This window comes from Sphaerodactylus townsendi, linkage group LG07 (assembly GCF_021028975.2).
Source record: "Sphaerodactylus townsendi isolate TG3544 linkage group LG07, MPM_Stown_v2.3, whole genome shotgun sequence".
Classification (NCBI taxonomy): domain Eukaryota; kingdom Metazoa; phylum Chordata; class Lepidosauria; order Squamata; family Sphaerodactylidae; genus Sphaerodactylus; species Sphaerodactylus townsendi.
The window spans coordinates 15321840-15336833 of record NC_059431.1 but is presented as its reverse complement, the minus strand read 5'-3'; positions in this window follow the sequence as shown (position 1 = coordinate 15336833).

Sequence of the window (14994 nt, the reverse complement as noted above, 5' to 3'; positions counted from 1 at the left end):
ACCCTGAAAGTTTTGGGAGGGGTTTTACCATGAAAAAATGTGCACTCCACAAGCCTCTAATCGTGAAAGGCCAACTGACAGCAATGCAGCTAAGCCACTACAGAACAAAAAATCTTGTGCAAATTTCTGGGAGTGCCACTGCAGAGTGCATTCGTAGATGTATCCAGTACCATAATATTTCCAGTGTATCATCCAGGGAGACTGTCCTGATGATACCCTCAAGACTAGTGCAGTTTGGTTCAGGGGGGGGGCAAAGTTATGGACCCTCAAAAGGGTAGCCATCATCTCCTTAGTTCCCATTGGAAAGAATGGGAGATAGGGACACCCCTTTTGGGGGTCCATAGCTTCGGCCCTTCTAAACCAAACTGTACTAAACAGGAAGGCAATCATCAGAGACCAGTCTTCGATGATACCCTGAAAATTTGGTGCTGATATGTTTAAAAATGCGGCCGAAACGTGAAATGCAGGCCGAACGTGAAATGCAGGCCGAAACGTGAAATGCAGGCCGAAGCGTAGAAATGCAGGCGGAAGCATTGAAAAAACTTGCAAAAAATAAAAACACAATTACGGCTGGTGATCCGCCAATCCCATGGATTCCCGGATATGTTGAGATTCAGACAGCTCAGATTCGGTTCCTGCTCGTCCGAATCCGTCCGAATCAGTGCAGATTCGGTAAAAATTCGGATTTGGACTGTCCGAATCTCCAACCCTACCTGGGACCTTCTGACCCAATAGGCTAATGGATCTCTTTGCACACTGCACCATAGACTTTCTTTTAAACCAAGCCCTTATAAATTCATCATTTTACTTCCCTTTCAACAATCGGGGCCGCTCCATCTTGCTATGACTGCTGCTAAGAAGCAGCGCCAAAAAAATATTTTTGGGCAGCCTGCACTTGTCTGCAGTTTTTGAAGATTGGGATCTGAGAGGTTTCGAGGGGAATGTCTTGTTCCCTGATTATTATTTTTTTGGCAGGTTGTCGGACAAGGGGTGCCGAATTGCTTTTTAAAAAATTACCGTGCGCACCTCCCTGGCTGTAAAATATGCCTGTATAAATGTGTTATCTGTCTGTTAGTTGCCCGAGTGAAAAATGTACAGGGATCTCTGATTAAAAGGGACAAAGATATCCCTCACTGGCTTTGACAGCTTGGATGTTGCCAAACAATCTCTCTCCCCCTCCCCCCCCCACTTCTTCAGGAATAGAAAGCTAATGTGAAAACGGGGCGCGTTCGCCCTCATACCGATCAGGAAGCAGGATCGTTTCTCTTCCTGGCGATGCTTCATCACCAGACACTGAGCTCGGTGTGGATTTTTAATGCCAACTCATATGGGGTAGAGGGGGAGACCAGTTGAAAGATGTTTTGTTTTCTTCCCCTTCCAGGAAATCGAGGCTGAATTTTAATCCTACTCTGGTCATTATTGGCTTCGGTGCAGCTTTGTATTATGTCCTCTCTAATTCTTGTCACATGTCATGTTCAAGATGGAGGAGAAAGAATGCCCATTATTTGCCCTAAAACGGCTTCTTTCCTGTTAAAACAGGAATCAGCTTCAGGTTATGGTTGAACAGAGAGCAATACTGACGTATTATGGTCAGATCCAGAGGTGGGATCCAGCAGGTTCTCACAGGTTCCCGAGAGTAGGTTACTAATTATTTGTGTGTGCCGAGAGGGGGTTACTAATTGGTGATTTTGCCACGTGATTTCTGCCTTAGTTACGCCCCTCCTCCGCTCCTCAGCAGTAGCGCACAGAACTTGAAGCAGCCTAGCAGGAGGTGCACCGGCGTGTGTGGCAGCCTGCGCCTGCGTGCATTCGTTTCCCGCCCAAGGACCGACGCAGTGGCTGCGTCCTTGCCACAGCCCCGCCCAGGAATTCCCCACCCCCAGAATGCCTGGCCACGCCCCCATCGTGCCCCACCCAGCCCCATTGGTGCTACGCCACAGTTTGAATTCCACCACCATGGGAACCTGTTACTAAAATTTTTGGATCCCACCACTGGTCAGATCTATTGCAGCATCAGGAGTCAATGTCTGGCTCTGACTGGACCCTGCCTCAACTGAGGACAGTCAGGGGCCTGACTCACTCCTGCAAGGAAGGCCGGGACAGGGAGGCAGCTAGGAAGCCAGGTAGAAGCATGGAGGGGAGTGGCCAGAATGGAACGCTGGGATGGGAGAAGCTAAGAGAGCCAGCGTGGTGTAGTGGTTAAGATCAGGTGCACTCCAATCTGGAGAACCAGGTTTGATTCCCCCACTCTGCCATTTGAGCTGTGGAGGCTTAGCTGGGGAACCAGATTAGCTTGTGCACTCCAACACATGCCAGTTGGGTGACCTTGGACTAGTCACAGTTCTTTGGAGCTCTCTCAGTCCCACACACCTCACAGGGTGTTTGTTGTGGGGTGGGGGAAGGGAAAGGAGACTGTAAGCCCCTTTGAGTCTCCTTACAGGAAAGAAAGGAGGGGATATAAATCCAAACTCTTCTTCTCTTCTTTTTCTTTTGCTTTCATAGCCTCCCAAAAGAGCAGGGGGAAGGGTATTAGGCATGTAAATCTCTCACAAATCACCCCCCCACCCCAGTAAAGCTCTCCCCACCAACCCTCTTTCCTAATTTTGTCCTCACACCAACCCTATGAGGTAGGTTCAGAGGTGGGATCCAGCAGGTTCTCACAGGTTCCCAAGAGTACGTTACTAATTATTTGTGTGTGCCAAGAGGGGGTTACTAATTGGTGATTTTGCCACGTGATTTCTGCCTTTGGTCGCCCCTCACTCTCCAGCAGGAGACTGCCGCCAGAGCTTGAAGCAGTCCCCAGCGAGGAGGTGCACCGGCGTGCGTGGCAGCCTGCTTCACGCAGCATTCGATAGTTTCCCGCCCAAGGACCAGTGCAGTACGGCACTCGGTCCTTAGTTCAATCTTTAGCGATAGTCCTTGGATCCACAGCTGCTCGCCCTTGCGCAATACCCGCCCAGGAATGGCCTGCCTCCAGAATGCCTGGCGACGCCCCCAGAATGCCCCACCCAGCCCCATTGGTGCTACGCCACAGTTTGAATCCCACCACCATGGGAACCTGTTACTAAAATTTTTGGATCCCACCACTGGGTAGGTTGTTATCCTGAGAAACGGCTCCAAGCCAGTGCAAGTGGGTATTAAGCAAGTAAATCTCTCACAAATCACCCCCAGCAAAAACATCAAATTTTGGATTTCTGAAGCTTTACTTCTTTCCATTAACATAAAGGAAAGTAGTGTTTCCATAGGCTCTGGTACCTCCCAAGAATTCTCGTGTGCTCGCAATGGGGTGCACTTCATCTAACAAAGAAGCTCCCTGAACGGAGACGGTACCTGGATGAACTCAGCACTTTTAATTCCTAATTGTAACACTCAGAATAATAAAAGAGCATGGAAAGCCCCCAGGGAACATGGGAATCTTGACATAGCCAGGTGTTCCATGAAGAGTGGGATGAAGGTGAGGATAATTCTAGCATCTGGATGAAGTCTCAGGCTGAAATCAGTGCAGTTTAACTCAAATCTAGTGGTAGAGGTGGGAAATGAAGCCAACGATTGGTGGGTCTGGGCACGGACCCCCTGAGGCACAGAAGAAGTACAGAAAATTAAAATAAGCACTAACCAGTGCAACAGCGGCCTATTCTCCTAAGATACACAGCTTTAAAAATTGGAGGGAAGGGGAAAACTTTTTTCTTCTTCAACCATACGTTCATTCCGTTGGCATTCTGCTGTTTCATTACTGTGTCAAAAATCAGAGCTGCACAAAATGAAACAAAATGGAAACAAAATCAAGGGCTGGCTGCTCCTTTGGCTGTTGCAATGAATGGTGTCGAGTGCTTTCAACGAGGATTAGGGATAAGGCAACACGGCCATTTTCATTTCCTCGATTTTGCACGACGTCGTTGCTGCCATTAGTTTTAGTTCAGCTCATTCTCTTTGCCGCATTTGACGATTCATTTGTTCCTTTTACAACACGGGTGCTCTGTTATTATACCAATTTTACACCATTTATACATTATATGCTATTTACATCCAACTGTTGCAGTAATAATGTGGGAAAATGCCTTCGCAGGGGAAAAAAAGATCAGTGTGACAAAAAAAGAAACTGGTGGAAAAATGAAGATTTACAGGTTTATTTCCCCCAAGGGAGAATCAAACTAGAGAAATACACATGGATTTATTTGGCGGTTGGCATTCTTTTCCAGTAGATGTTGGTGGGTCTGGCTACAAAGAATGGATAGCAGCAGAGGTGTAGGGTAAAAAAAATGGCCCCTGGGCAACCCCCACACCCTTCCCCCATGGCCCCTTCCCCCTTTTTAGCCAGCTGTTTTGACACCTGAAGAAGCAGCCTGGCTGGGGAAGGGCGAGGGGGGAAGGGGGAAGAAGGAAGGGGCAGGCCCCACCCCCGTGGCCACCTCCCCCTTTTCTGCTGGCAAAGCTGCCAGCTGAAAAAAAAGCTCTGCTGCCTGGCTGGGACAAGGCAAGGGGGAAAGGGAGGGGTTGGGGGGCCTCCTGTCACGCCAAAGCACAGCAAATTCCAGGAAGGAGGAGGGGCGTGGCTGGGCCTTGGCCTGACATGCGCATATCGCACTGAGGCTCGGCCACGTCCCTCCTCCTTCCTGGAAGTGTGTGTGTGTGGGTGGTGATTTTTGCACACCCTACGGACTTCCATGGGTCACCCAGGGCGTTTGTCCCCAGATGTCCTAGTGGCAGCCTACACCTGTGTGCATTCGTTTCCCACCCAAGGACCGGATCAATGGCTGCGTCCTTGCCACACCCCCGCCCAGGAATGCCCCGCCCCCGGAATGCCCGGCTACACCCCCGTTGTGCCCCACCCAGCCCCATTGGCGCTACGCCACAGTTTGAATCCCACCACCATGGGAACCTGTTACTAAAATTTTTGGATCCCACCACTGGGGTTGTCCCTGGGACCTTGCTATTCAACCGCTAGTTCATTTTCCTGCAAAAGAAAACAACAACAACCCAGAACAGATCCTCAGTTGGCTGACAACTCTCTAACCATGTTGAACGTCTGTATCCACAGCTTTTTATTCCCATTCCCATTTTCCTTCTTCCTCTCATCTGGCGCATATTGTAATTCCTCGGTTTACAGGCGTTGCTTGAACTGTTTGCATCGCTTTCACCAACAAAGAAAAATTTCGAAGTTTCTTCCTCGACTGCTGAGGGTAGCTCTTCTTTAGCATTGCATTTCTGCTCACCATTGAGTTGCAGAGCAACTAAAAACAGTTTTAAAGAAACAAATTAAAATTTCAAAATTTTAAAGCTATCTTGGGATCTTTATTCGAAATTAAATAAAAGCAGTGTCACAGATTTCCTGTCAGCGTGACATGCATAGAAACATGGAGCCAGGCCCATGTTCTATGAAGTTGGCTCTTTCCAGTCCAAAATGACTGACCTCCTGAATGAGGTCCCTTGTGGAATATAAATTAATCACTTCTGCATCTTGAATATTGTATGGAGGTGACGAGGAGTCAAACGAACTCTTGAAATGACTGATTCTGAATTCCTGTGTTACACCACTGGTAGAAGAAAATGAGGGTAAAAGGCACCAGGAAAGTTCTCAAAAGAACTGACTCTGAAGAAACTTTCTCCCAATGTAGCTGAGGCACACGTAGGTTGGGGAAGGCAGCACCGGAAAGGTCGTGCCCAGCTGGAAGGAAACCCACCCAACTCCACCCCCCCCCCAAATCTCCAGGTACTCCCTAACTCAGAGCTGGCAACTCTGCCCTGGACATATCAAAACTCTGAACTGGCTGAAGCTTGAAGTAGAGGAAGGCTATGCCATATATCTGCTGAGGTGGACCCAGAACTTTGGATCTGGGCAGAACTCTGGATACTTGGAGCATCTCTGGGTTGGTAACTTCCTGGAGATTTGGGAGTGGAGCCTGGAATGGGTAGAGTGGGTGAGGGATCTCAGTGGGGTATTAAGCTACAGAATCCACCCTCCAACGCTTCCTTTGTCTCCAGGGCTACTGATGTCCATAGTCTGAAGAACAGATGTAGAACTGGCAGATCTCGAGACTCACTGGGAGATTGACAGCCCTAAGGGTCATCAGAGCAGGGAATGCTGCATAGGCTGTCCCATCCCCTTTGGAGTGTGTGGGGACATGCTGTGTGGGTAGCCTACAGGAACATATGGCTCAAAAGTTGTCCATGCATTGTGGAATGCCCTTTTCACCATAGGGCCTGCCAGGAACTTATTCTCCTGTCGTTGAGTATCTGGGTGGAGATGGTTCAGTGTATTGTCAAAGGCTTTGTGACAGGAACTTCCATTGGTTGTGAGTGGGGTTTCAGGAGCCTATGACACGTCAGAATACGATGAGATCGGGACTACTGCTTTACATTTCACCTACATCTGTGAGGCAGAAAAACAGAGGTGTGTCACAGATTTCTGGGCCATGCCTCTGCAGATGCCAGAACCACAGATGTACAGGCGAAACATTCAGGAGCAGGATCAACAAGATCATGTGTGCAAAACACTGCATGAAAACCCACCACAACCAATAGACCTGGGTGTTTGGTTGATACCCCCTTTTGGGATGGAGGCCCCTCATGGTGTCCTGCACACTCCCCCTTCTTTTGAGGATTGTTGGGGTGGGAGTTTTAGAGTTTAGATCGTTTTTTTATTGTATGAGTTTTATTATGGATTTTATTGTGACCCACCCTAAGATTATATAGTAAAGGGTGGGGAATACATCCTGATGATGATGATTGATGATTCATTCATTCATTCATTCATTCATTCATTCATTCATTCATTCAATTTCTATACCGCCCGATCCCCGTAGGGATATCAGATGGTGGTCTTCTCATAGTTGGAAAAAACATTAAACAGGGAGCAAATCATCGCTGATACATGGAAACCATCCTATGATGATGATGGAGCATCCTTAAAGTCAAGCCCATAGCCAATCTCCCTGTTTCCTTCAGAGCCCTCCATGCCCAATTGTTTCCACCTTGCCAGTCACTTCTCATTAGTCTTGCTGGAAATTGCCTTTCCTGTGCTTAATTGGAAGAGAGCAGCGGCTAATTGTTCATCAGCATTACAAACCAAGGAGCTCCCGGTCCGCCCGCTGTCTGCCGTTTGTCACCAGCCTCGCTCTTCATCATGATCTCAAATGCGCCTGTTGGCCTTACCGTTAGAAATGAACCTAAAACAACTGTCCGAAATTTCACTTCCGCCCACCTCTGCTAGCAGGCGGGAAATGATTAAGCAAACAGATCCCCAGCGGATGAATGGAAGACAAAAGGGAATTTGTCACAGTCAAAAGTGATGGGCAAAGGAGAAAGGCACACCGGAGAGTAGATGATAAAAATGCGGGGTTCGCTGAGTAGATAGACTTTGCAGGGTATTTTTTTTATCAAGGTTAATTGGATGATGTAGCTGTGCTGTGAGAAAGCCCTGCATTCACTGTTCTAATGACAGTGACACGGAGCAGGTCCGCTGATCGCTTGCATTAATTATTTGACTGTGAATCCAAGAAGAGCTTATCGTGGAATCTGAGGACCCGCTTCTGAAAGACTCACCCCCTCATTAAAGTCAAACTTCCTGTTGTTTCCCATTTCTTCCAGACCCGGTTTGCCAATATTATGCATGTTTTAGCCCCCAAAGATTTTTTTTGCATCTTTTTAGACCAGGCCTTATAAAGAAGGAGGAGGAGGAGGAGGAGGAGGAGGAGGAGGAGGAGGAGGAAGAAGAAGAAGAAGAAGAAGAAGAAGAAGAAGAAGAAGAAGAAGAAGAAGAAGAAGAAGAAGAAGAAGAAGGAGGAGGAGGAGGAGGAGGAGGAGGAGGAGGAGGAAAAGAAGGGGGAGGAGGTGGGGAGGAGGAGGAGGAGGAGGGAGGGAGGAGGAGGAGGAGGAGTTTGGATTTATATCCCCCCTTTCTCTCCTGCAGGAGACTCAAAGGGGCTTACAATCTCCTGCCCTTCCCCCCTCACAACAAACACCCTGTGAGGTGGGTGGGGCTGAGAGAGCTCCGAGAAGCTGTGACTAGCCCAAGGTCACCCAGCTGGCGTGTGTGGGAGTGCACAGGCTAATCCGAATTCCCCAGATAAGCCTCCACAGCTCAGGCGGCAGAGCTGGGAATCAAACCCGGTTCTTCCACATTAGAATGCACCTGCTCTTAACCACTACGCCACTGCTGCTCCAGAGAGTGTTAATACCACATCCAGGCTGCACTGAATCAAAAAACCAGGGAATCAATCTGCACATGATATTAAACTTCCAATGAGCATGTGGGGTTATATAACAGGGTGTAGGTATGAAGGACTAAGGTGGGCTTGGACTAGGTTCACCAGGTCTCCTGCTGTGTCAGGGGATCTTTTGCTAGCACCATTTGTTTCCCACCACTGCTCCAAGAAGAAGTGGCGTTGCCAGGCAAGACTATGGCATGATAGAGTGGTCTGTTTTTGGGCAGGGCTCTACCGGTCACCTCTAAAGATGCCATAGACATTTCAGACCAAGATGAATGCTGGAATATGTCCCATCAGACACTTTTCCTTTTCAAATTTTGATTCTGGGTTTTGACACGAGGAAAGCAGCTTTGCCTTGACAAGTTTCCTGTTCCCATAACAGTATTCAGAGCAGCTCGCAGTGCCTTTCTTGTCGCTTTGAGAGTTTCCATTTGGATTATAATAACCACTGCCCTGGAAGGTAGTCACAGCCCTGGAAGAGGCACACCTGTTCGCTTGCCCACAAAGGGCAATTAATACAATCAGCCTTCCTGCATTTTATTCTAACCTAGGTTAATCCTGTCATACTCTTCTTTCTCCACTGCTGGAGAATCATCCAACCTCACTCTGAATTGGAATACCCTGGAGTTGTAATTCCATCAACTCCAATTTAAATCTAATCAAAAGCTGGACACTCCCTGGCTTTGACTCATCCAACCATCATCCACTGCATTGTTCTCTCCTGAGAACAGGAACTCTTGGGTGCTGTGTGGTTTCCGACTGTATAAGCCGTGTTTCTGCTTAACATTCTCCTAGCGTTTAGCACCATCTGTGGCTACAGCATCTTCAGCGGAGGGAAAACAAATTAGAGTATATATACCTATTTGGGTGAAATCCAGGGTGAAGATTGAGAAGGAACATTGTCTGTGAGTAACAAAGAAGACAGCCAAGTCCAATAGGTGAGAACATCTGAATAAAAGCATGAATTAGAATATAGCATGGGAGTAACAATAGAAGATAGCAAGAGTCAATAGGAATTTGGGAGCATCTGAATACTAAGAAATATCCTGACGCTTTGTTTCCTTTTGTCTATGAATATCCTATATTTATGGCTAAGGTTGATTAGTCACTGTTTTTTGACTTCTGAGTATTTTTTTCCATACTAGCAGGTAGCAAGTTCTGGCCATTTCATGGTTTCTTTTCCTTTCTGCCATAGACTTTGGTATTGTTACTCCCTGCTTCTATTCAGATGCCCTCCAACTATTATTACCTGGCTGTCTTCTTTGTTTACTCACAGACAATGTTTCTTCACCCACCCTGGACACTCCAAACAGGTATATATACTCCACTTGCTTTCCCAACATCAGATCCTCTTCTGAAGATGCTGTTACAGGTATGCAGGCGGCGTCGGGGAGAGAATGTTGCTGGGAACATGGCCGCCCTGGCCGGAAACCAATATTAGCTTCCCATTGAATCTGCCCGTGAAAGCCTTTGACAGATACAACAGGAACTCTTCTTTAATATGGAGAAATAGTGTTCTTAGCATTCATTAGAGGGTCAAATTTGCCTATATCTACCCTATATCTAGCCTGCCCAAACATCCCAGTCTTCTCTGAACTATCTTTGGTTCACTCACGCTGTGCCTGGCATACTCCACTTTCACTTTGAATCCATTGCGGGCATTGGGCTGTGCCTCCTCAGACCTTCCTCATCTAACTAGGTAAATATCACCCTCAATGATCTCTACTATTCCCACCTATCTTTCACCTTCATTTAAATCTTTGGCTTCTTCTAGTTCTCTCTCTGTGTGTATCATGACAAACCTCCGTGTGTACTTTAATTTTTAATTTTTCCCAATAAAATGGGTAAACTTTCTAAATTCTGGTCTCCTGTGGTTTTCTAAGGAGAAAACCCCAGAAACTTTGGTAGCGATCACAGCCTGAGTCTGAGAAAAAAAGTCCCATAAACTTTGGTAGAAATCACAGCCTGAGCCTCCTGCATTGCCAAGTTCGTTCCTGCTATTTTCCTCAAGCTAAAATGGAACAAACCCCAGACCACAGGTGTCAAACTTGCGGCCCTCCAGATGTTCATAAACTACAATTTCCATCAGCCCTTGCCAGCATACCCAGTGCTCATGTTGGGGGGGACTGATGGGAATTGTAGTTCATGAACATCTGGAGGGCCGCAAGTTTGACACCCCTGCCCCAGACCAACTCAGGTAACAGTGGGAGGAAACGTTTTTTAAAAACTCTGGCATCACACAGGTTCCTTCTGCGCAGCAAATGTATAACAGGTTGCAGTCAGGATAAAGGAACCCATTTTCCTGTTTTTGCATTCACATGCATTTTGTGCAGGCAGCAATTGGAGCCCATGGTAACGTAGCTACGCAGATGCAAACCATAACATTTTGTTAAAAGAAAAGGAAAAGGGAGGCAAATAAAATGCTTCCTGCCTGGACGTGCGGTTTGTGACCGACTGCAACTTGGGATTTTTGAAAAGCCTCACTAATTAAGAAATTTTCAAAAAAAAAAATGCGTCGTGCGAAATAACATGGGAAAGACTCATTTTGGGGGTGGGATCTGTGAAAAGTCTCCCCCCCAAAAGTTTTTTTAGCATTCTACACCCGTGTTTATACAGTGTAACATCACTACCAGGGAAACGCAGACGTAAGATCCCACTGCTTTAGGAAACGTCAGAAACTCCATGGTTTTACCACAGAGTTTCCTGTGATTCCTAAAGTGACCTGATGTCACATCCAGCTCCCCCAGAAGGGATATCACAGTATTCACACCACTAGCACACCTATGTCATCTCTCCCTAAGCTCCTGCCTGTTGCTAGGCATGGTTTAGCAAACCTGGCTTGCATGTTTGTTGGGCAACATAGAATCAGGAGGGTGTGCTGGTTGCTTTGTCAAATACCAGTTTAGATGTGGTGGTTGTTTGTATTTTTGTTTTTATGATTCTGTTCTTTTTTTCTTTTTATTGTATATTTGAATATTCCATTTTATATTAATACTCTTCTTCATTCGTTTTCAAACAATACATTTTCCCCCTTTTCCCCTCCCCCTATATTTTCATCATAGTTTTATCAAACAAACAGCAGTAAGTTCATTCTTTGTAATCTCTTCTCCCATATCTCCTCATTGACTCCAGCTTCTTTCATCCAGTCTGCATATATTGTCCATATCTTCAAAATTTCGCTCTGTTTATCTTGCCACAGTTTATTTTTTGTTATTATTTCGAAAATGTCCAGTGTCAGTTGTTCCCAGATATATTCCAACCATTTCTGGATTGTCCATTTTTTCTTTTCTTTCCAGCCTAAAGCTATTGTTGCATGTGCTGCTTTGATCATTATTTTATACATATAGCTATATTTTTTATCTACCCTTCTATCCTCCATTACACCCATGAACATTAAATCATTATTTATCCCAATATTAATCTTCACCAGTTTCTCGATATATAACATTACGGTTGTCCAACATTTTTTCACTTCTATACATTCCATCCACATATGGCTATTTATGACCCTGTTCTGACAATGTGGAATGTTTTATTTTGTGATCCATCTTGGGTACCCGTTTCTTCACTGTGGGGTGTGTGTGGGTGTGTGGGTGTGGTCTAAACCTTTAAAAATAAATCAAAACATTTACATGGCTGGATCTCCTGGCATTTTTTTCAACCTACAGAAGACCATCGGGAAGTATGGAGCGAGGTGCTCCTTGGCATCCTTACAGTGCAAAGAATATGGGAGAATTCAACCTTGTGCAAATTATTCAAGGGAGGTTGGCTCTCTCTTTTGGCTTTTGTGGCTCAGAGAACTTGTTGCCATTAATGAGCAAGCATATATCCTCCCATTCTAGTGGTATTAATTACAAGGCAAGCTGGAGGCAAAGTGGTATCAGCTAATGAGTTATTGATCATTAGCTAGTCGAAGACGAATGGGATGGGTGGCCCTACTCTTTTCAGTAGGACGTAAGCTGGGGAAGTATTCTCTCCTAGACCGTTCTGTTTTAATCATCTCACATTAAAACTTGGGAGCAGGAAGATTAAATGAGAAGGCCTGCCCTTCCTCCGTCATTAGATGTTGTACCGAAAGTCAGCAGGCAAGTAATTGGCTGGTTAATTCACCTCAGTACACGGAGCTGGGCTGGTTTCTGCTTTTGGTCTTCATTGCCACTTAAGAAAAGAAGAAGAGGCGTTTGAGACTCCTTAGAGTTGAAAAAAGTGGGTAGAAATTCAAAGTAACTTACAAACTTCTTTTCTGCCTCCTCCCCATAACACACACCTTGTGAGGTAGGTGGGTCTGAGAGTGTTCCAAAGAACTGCGATTAGCTCAAGGTCACCCGGCAGGTTTAATGTATAGGACTGGGGACACAAAACCAGTTCGTCCCCCACTCACGTGGAGGAGGCGGGAATCAAACCTGGTTCACTGCTCTTAACCACTGCATTACTGTGAGATGAGAAATCACTCCTCTAGATGACACATTCTGACCAGTACCCTCAAATGTTTTTTTTAAAAAATGTGATTTATATTAAGCAGTCAAAATTTTTCTGAATTGTATCTAAATTCTAAATTGCAGAATATTTTGACTACACCAGTTCTCCGTAGCTGTCTACACTCCAACTCTATATAAAAAAATATATCAGCAATTTGGGATATATTTGGGTGTCCAAATGATATCTCTTTCTCACAATGCTAGAACCAGGGGGCATACATTGAAAATGCTGGGGGGAAGAATTAGGACTTCTTCACGCAACGTGTGATTGGTGTTTGGAATATGCTGCCACAGGAGGTGGTGATGGCCACTAACCTGGATAGCTTTAAAAGGGGCTTGGACAGATTTATGGAGGAGAAGTCGATTTATGGCTACCAATCTTGATCCTCCTTGATCTGAGATTGCAAATGCCTTAGCCAGACCAGGTGATCCGGGGAACAGCAACGGCAGTCAACGCCAGAAGGCGCGTTCCTTTTCAATTCCTCCTGCATGTGAAGCTCCTTCAAAAGGCAGCTGGTGGAGCCACTCTGCGTAGTAGCTTAGCGAAGAGCTGGACTAGATGGACTCTGGTCTGATCCAGCTGGCTTGTTCTTATGTTCTTATGAGATTTTTTGGATGCCACTAAATCAGTCATAACAATTTGGAAATATTCAAGAATAACTGGAAATAATGGAGGCCAGTTTTTTAAGCCTCCCACGTGTCTGTATCAGTATCTTTTTCCTAGGGCTTGGCAACAGCTTGCCAGACTGGTTTGTTTTAGATTCTGTGCTTTGAAATGGGTTCTGTTGGTTTTGCAACATTGTGTTCTTTGCATGAGTTGGATTGCATTGGAGTCACTGGTTTGACACTGGATTGGATTCTCTGTTGTTGTTTTTTCTTAATAGACCCGAAATTGTATTCCTTGCTATATTGTTTGCCTTGGATTCTTTGTTTTGACATTAAGAACATAAGAACATAAGAACTAGCCTGCTGGATCAGACCAGAGTCCATCTAGTCCAGCTCTCTGCCACTCGCAGTGGCCCACCAGGTGCCTTTGGGAGCTCACGTGCAGAGTGTGAAAGCAAGGGCCTTCTGCTGCTGCTGCTGCTCCTGAGCACCTGGTCTGCTAAGGCATTTGCAATCTGAGATCAAGGAGGATCAAGATTAGTCGCCATACATCGACTTCTCCTCCATAAATCTGTCCAAGCCCTTTTTAAAGCTATCCAGGTTAGTGGCAATCACCACCTCCTGTGGCAGCATATTCCAAACACCAATCACACGTTGCGTGAAGAAGTGTTTCCTTTGATTAGTCCTCATTCTTCCCCCCAGCATTTTCAATGAATGCCCCCTGGTTCTAGTATTGTGAGAAAGAGAGAAAAATTTCCCTCTGTCAACATTTTCTACCCCATGCATAATTTTATAGACTTCAATAGTATTCACACACAGACGTCTTCTCTCCAAACTAAAGAGTCCCAAATGCTGCAGCCTCTCCTCATAAGGAAGGTGCTCCAATCCTTCAATCATCCTCGTTGCCCTTCTCTGCACTTTTTCTATCTCTCCGATATCCTTTTTGAGATGTGGCGACCAGAACTGAACACAGTACTCCAAATGCGGTTGCACCACTGCTTTATATAAGGGCATGACAATCCTTGCAGTTTTATTATCAACTCCTTTCCTAATTATCCCCAGCATAGAGTTTGTTGTTAGACAGCTAGGTTAGACAACAACCAACTTACAAAGCCATCATCAAGTTTTCAAAATAAGAGAGGTGGTTTGTGATTGTAGTGACTGGTCATCTTTGCTGGTTTTCCATCCAAGTACAAACCAGGAGTTAGCTTCTGAGATCTAATGAGACTGGGCTAGCCTGCTAGCAATTTTATTTTCACTTCCTTTCCTAACATTTGCCATGGACACATGAACTTGATTATCCTGAATCAGACCCTCAGTTTTTCCAGGTCAGGATCTTCTACTGTGACTAGTAGTGACTCTCCAGCACTTCAGATGGATTTCTTTCACAAAATTTCCTAAGTACTCTTTTTAAACTGGAGATTCTGGGATTTGAACCAGGGACCGTCTTGGATGGGAAGCAAATTCTCTACCACAGACTGACTGCCTCTCCCCATAAAAGCATGGAATTTTAGTACTGTTGTACACTGAGTTCATTTTTATTGCGTAGGTCACCATGACTCCAAATTGTCTTTCTTGATCAACCATTGCCAAGTGAGGCATGCTCAATGGGAACACACAGAATAATTTTTTAGTGTAGAACTTTCTTTTGGAGGGATCTGTTGCAAAAAAATCTCCCCTTTTCTTTTGATACAGGGCCTTTC